The sequence below is a fragment of the Polypterus senegalus genome, chromosome 1, assembly GCF_016835505.1.
Source record: "Polypterus senegalus isolate Bchr_013 chromosome 1, ASM1683550v1, whole genome shotgun sequence".
NCBI classification, from domain to species: Eukaryota; Metazoa; Chordata; class Cladistia; order Polypteriformes; family Polypteridae; genus Polypterus; species Polypterus senegalus.
Window position 1 is genome coordinate 76,958,535 of NC_053154.1, and position 6,217 is coordinate 76,964,751.

The following is a 6,217-nucleotide window of genomic DNA, read 5'->3' on the forward strand; positions in this document are numbered from 1 at the left end:
GATGCGCTGATCAATGTAATCGGTGTACCAGGAAATCATGCATTGACAAAGTTCCCCTTTGCTTGTAATGCAAAGTGTGATTAAATGCATTATTTTTTAACGCGTTATGGAGCACATGCATCGAAGCCTCTCAGCTGTGCGTGTGCTACGAAAAGGAAAGATTTTAAAAATAACGTAACGCGATTGTCAATGTAACCTTTTGTAAGTAGTGCCTGGAGGATTCAGTGTGAAGAAACTCTAGAGACAGCATGTGTATTAACTTGTGGATTTTTCTGGGAGTATTTGGTGGCACTGTGACGAAGTTGCTTCGAAAGATGGCGTTAGCTGCGGAGCTCAGCTCAGACCAAAATGAGGTAAATGGGAGGGGAGATGATGACGTGACTCCCCACCCGCCTTAACTGTCAATCCCCCACAAACACAGTCTCTCGGAATTTGCATAAGCACACCCCTTCACCTGCAATTTTAACTTAGTTACAAAGTGATCAACACTCTCGTTTATATCCTGCGTCCTCTCATTAAACTTGTATCCCGCATTACCCGTGGGCATGAGAAACGCCTATGAACTTAATTTAAAGTTTAGGTTTACACCTTGCTTTCTTTCCGAAGTAGCAGCACTCATGAATATGGTAGTATATGTCACTCGCTCGCTTCTTATTGTTTCGCTGCCTTCTCAATTATATAATGCATGTTTTCTTCAGTGCTTTTTGGAGGTCTTCCTGCTTTTCTACGTACTGCGTTGACAGTCAGTTCACGTGATTACGTGGGAGGCATGAAGATGTCACACGAAAATCCGCCCCCCACGGCTTTTGAGCTCAACTCCATTACAGTTAATGGAGAAAAATACCTTCCAGTTATGACCATTACGCGTAGAATTTCGAAATGAAACCTGCCCAACTTTTGTAAGTAAGCTGTAAGGAACGAGCCTGCCAAATTTCAGCCTTCTACCCACACAGGAACTTTGAGAATTAGCGATGAGTCAGTCAGTCAGTGAGAGCTTTGCCTTTTATTAGTATAGATTATAACATAGTTTGACGTTTAATAGGCTTTTTCTTAACACCTCCCATTATCCGACATTTTCGCTTATTCGACGTTTTGCTGGCCTGTTTATGTCAAATAAGTGAGACTCTACTGTAATATATAAAGCTTTAGCTGTGTGCAGTTTGTTTGCAGAATGTATTATTACTGTGTAATACATTATAGGTAGGATTGTATTTCTTTTATATAACATAGCCAAGGAAAAAAATAAAAATGAAGCATTAAAAAACACAAGTGAATGGAATGGAAAGATTAAGACTGAAGGAGAAAAAAATGAGATAAAACTAAAAATATTCACTGACAAAACCATCAGTATTCATTCACAGTGCTCTATTTTCATTGAAAAGTACATTTGTTCTTGAGCATTCCTCAAGGGCTCTTTTCTCTCACTAATATATGTTTCAATACACAATTTCAAATAATTTTTCAAAAACAATAAATTAATTTTTGTATACTGTGATGATCCAGTTCAGTTCAATGTAATTTATTCCCAGAAGACAGGTTCAAAACTGTTATCTTGAAAAACAAATATGAAGCAGTAGGAAATACAACATAGCCTAACAATTCTTTACAAGTACAGATATTCATATGCAAATAATAGACAGTAATACATGAAGTAAGATATATTAATTAGCTTTTATATTTCCAAAGGTGGCAATTTACAAAGCATGAATGAAAAGTATAGGAAATTAATGAGGATATGGCCATTTGGCAACAAAGGAAAGTGAAACAGAAGTCATACATTTAGATAAAAGTAAACACCAAGGAAATTATAGTCCCATGGAATACATAATTTGAGGTCTAAGATTTTTTTGTTTTGCTTTTAGTCAAAATTGGGTTTTGTTTTATTCTTAGGAATGTTCTATCATTGTTGTGTTTTTCCAGGTTGCACTGAAGTTAACCTTGTTCTTCATTGATCTGGCACTTCAGAAACTTCCCAATGAATGATGCCATGTCGTTGCAGTTTTAAAAGAAGGCTCCACGCTTGTAAATGCCTCGGGGCTGTAAGGCTACTTATAACAATGATTCAAAAAATTCATGCTCAAGAAATACAAACACATTGGTTTTAAATTTGCTTCTTCATTTTCGCTTTTCTGATGATTCTTTTTTTAGCATTGTATTGAATTTATTCAAAGCAAGTAACATTCCATAGAAACAAGTCAAACTTGACAAAACTAAGTTCAAATCAACCAGCTCTCATGAGAAAAGAGCACTAGGCCAACAGACAGAGTAAAACTTTAAGAGAAAATCCTTTTCCCCAATTTAAATGCTTATTACAAAAATGTTATTGATTAGATCCTGCCAGGTTTTAAAGTTTTGCACAGATCCTCTAAGTGAGAATTAGATTTTTTTCCAATTTCAATTAGTATATAACCCACTGACTTAAAAGAGGTGGGTTAGGATTTTTCCAGTTGAGCAAGACAAGTCTTCGTGCTAGTAGTGAACTGAAGGCAATTGCAGTTTGTTTGTCCTTCTATACTTTAAGCCCATCTGGAAGTACACCAAATACAGCTGTTAATGGATTAGGAGGGACTGTAACATTAAGGCTGTCTGAGAAGCATTTAAAGATTTTGGTCCAAAATTATGTTAATTTGGTGCAGGCCCAGACCATATGGCCCAATGAGGCTGGAGCTTGAGTGCAACTTTCGCAGGTTGGATCTTGCCCTGGAAACATTTTGGACAATTTTAAATGAGACAGATGTGCTCGATATATAATTTTAAGTTTAATAATTGTATGCTTTGTGCATATGTAGCTAGAGTCAATTCTGTGCATTGCTGCCTTCAACTCCTTTTCTAAAATGTTGAGTGAGATTCCTTTTCCCACTTATCTGGGATCTTTGAAAGGGAAGGAATTTAAAATGTTTTATATATTACAGAAATGCTGTCTTGAGTCCTCGAGATTGATCAATATTTCTTCCGGAATAGAAGTGGGTGGGAGGTGAGAAAAATCGGGCAGATTTAATTTAGGAAAGTTTCTAATTTGGAGATAGTAACAGAAATGATGGACAGTTAAATTTGAAGTGAAATTGTTTGTAGGATGCAAAGCCGTTACATATGTTCAAATCTGTAAGTGATTTAATCCATTATGTTTTCCAAACATTAAAAACTGTGTACGTTTCAGAGGGTGGAGAAAGGTAGTTATCGGGCAGAGGTGCCACAGATAAAAGCTTCTCTAACTTAAAATACTTAATACATCGGTTCCATATTCTAAGTGAGTGAAGCACTATTGGGTTGTTAGTATATTACCGATGAATTGTACTTATTAGGGTACAAAGCAAAGAATATAAAGAAGTACTGCAGGATTTTATTTCTATTGCGGACCAAGCCTGCGTATGTTCATCTATCTTTGTCCATGTCCAGGTTTTTATAGCTTGTATATTTTCCGCCCCGTAAGAAAATTGAAAGTTAGGTAGAGCCATGCTGCCTTCTGCCTTAGGTCTTTGTAGGGTCGTCCTTTGGATGCTTGGATGTTTTGAATTCCAAATAAATAAGGTTATGATTTGATAAAAGGGACGGTATCCAATCTAATATTGTGTGCTAGAGAATTCACTGGACAGAGCACACTTTTATTCAAATTAGTTTTGAGCCCAGAAATTTTAAAAAATTTTTAAAATTCTTTTAAATATACTACCATATCATCTGCATATAGTGATATTTTCTTTTCAAGTCCTTATCTGATAATCCCCTTTAGCTCATAAGCATTTCGAAAGTGAACTGCCAGTGGCTCAATGGTGGTTTTAAAAAGCAGTAGTGACAAGGGGCATCCTTGTCTAGTACCACATTCTGGTTTGAAATAATGTTAATACAAACTGAAGCTTCAGGACTGGTATACAGTAGTTTGATCTATGCACTTATGTTTGGACCAAACCCAAGTTTCTCCAGTGTAGTGAAAAGGTAGTCCCATTTAACCATGTCAAATGTTTTTTTCTGCATCCAACAATGATAATTTCTCTGCGATGTTAGACTTGTGGGTGAATACATTACATTAAATCATCAAAGATTGGAAGCAAAGTGTCTGCCTTTAATAAATCCAGTTTGGCTTTGTAATATTACCCAAGGAAGCACTTTCTCAGTTCTAGCTAGAACTTTGGTCTGTATGATGCATATCGTAATAAGTTCTTATTTTTCTCAGGAAAGATGTTAATGCTTGGCAAAAAGTTTGAGGTAGAATTTTATTGTCTCTGGCATCTGTAAATGTTGCTAATAAAAGCGGAGCTAACTTAATTGAATTTTGTATATAAAATTCAGTAGGGTAGCAATCAGGACCTGCTGGTTTCCCACTCTGAAGTGTGTTTATAGCATCTAGTAATTCTGAGAATGCCAGAGGTTTACACAAATCCTCTGCACTGAGAATATCTACTTGTGGTGTCTGTAATGCATCCAAAAACGCATTAGGTTGTGTCTTTTTTTCGTTAAACTATGATATAGGGACTAATAGTAGTCTCTAAATGTGTGCATTATATTTTTATGGTCAATTATTTTGTCTCCGTCTGTATTGGTAATTACTGGTATTGCATTGTAAAGTTCCTGCTTGAGGATTTGTTGAGCTAAGATCTTGTTAGCTTTCTCTTAATGTTCATAGTAATGATGTTGTGATTTAAAAATGAGTTGTTCTGTTTATTTTGTTGATAAGAGTTTTACCTCTGAATGCAAAGCCAGTCTTTTCCTATAAAGTGCCTCACTTGGACGCCTGGCATGTTCTTGATCTATTCTGGTAATTTCACTGATTAGCTCTGATGCCTTCTTGGTTTCCAATTTTTTTATTTTTGTGGAAAAGATATGAAATAATCTGTCCTCTTATGAAAGCAATCAGAGTTTCCTAGATTTTTTCTGCAGAGACCTCTGAGGATGTATTTCTCTCTAAAAAAAATTGATTTGCTTGAATATAAACTGTACAGTTCTGATCTGCTACAGATGCCAGCTACGAGGTGAGTATGTGGGGCATAATGATTTGAGCTATATTATCAAAGGGGCGTGGTTGGAGAATACAATAGCATCATACTTGCAAGATTAAATTGTAGGCAAGAAATTGTTATCTATAAAGAAATAATCGATTCTTGAGTAACAGTGATGTACTGGTGAGAACAAGGAATGTGCTCTTGAGTTTGGGTTTTGAAATCTCCAGGGGTCTGACAGGATATGATCAATTACAAACTGTGTAATTGTTTTTGCAGCATTAGATGTCATTGCCCCTGTGGAAGGAGACCTATCCAGGTCTGGATTTAAAACACAATTAAAGTTACCAGCCATTATAATTTTATGTGTTCACATTAGGAATAATACGTTTTGGATGAAGTCCCTATCGTCCAGATTGGGTGCGTAGATCTTTATCAGAATCACTTTACAGTTAAATAAATTAGCCATGATGATCACATATCACCCTTCAGAATCAGATACTACATCTGATATTACAAATGTAATTGTTCTATATATAAGCATTCCCACACCTCTAGTTTTCTTTGTAAAGCCAGAATGGTATATTTGGCCAGTAGAGTCTATGTGCGGCCGAAACTGATCCTTCCTTAATAAGTGGGTCTCCTGTAAAAATACTCTTTTAGCATTTAGACCTGTTAGGTGAGAGAATACTTTCTTTCTGTTTAATTCATGACTGAGACCTTTAGCATTCCAGCTCAAAGTCATGGAGACATTGGTTCTGAACTTTTGTTGACATTTAGTTGTCTTAATTTAAGATAGTACATTATTACATAAGATAGCTTTGACCTTAATTTGCAATTTTTCTAGGAGGTATTATCATGAAGCCTATTGCTACATTGGCACTTACAATTGCAGGGATTAAAATGATAGATTCAAAATAGTTTGCTCTCTTTCAAACACCCCCTGTCCCATTTTGCCTCCCCATGTGAGGCTAAACCACACTTCACAAAGTCCCAGTCATCTGACATACCTAGAGAAAGAGCACGTCCAAAACAAAACTGATGATTCTATTGAAAAAAATCCCTTAAGAAAATGTTCACTTGTGTTTATAGCACAGGAAATAAATCCTGTTATACTGGACTTCATTTCCAATCCAATACAAACATAACAGTATGATTATTAATACTTTATTGATTACAGTGGAAGAGCTATAATACAACAATCAGTCCAATCCAAAGTACAATCAATCCAGTAAATTGCAGAAAGAGTTCTGATTCATTAAACCTTACTCCAAGTCGGTTCACTA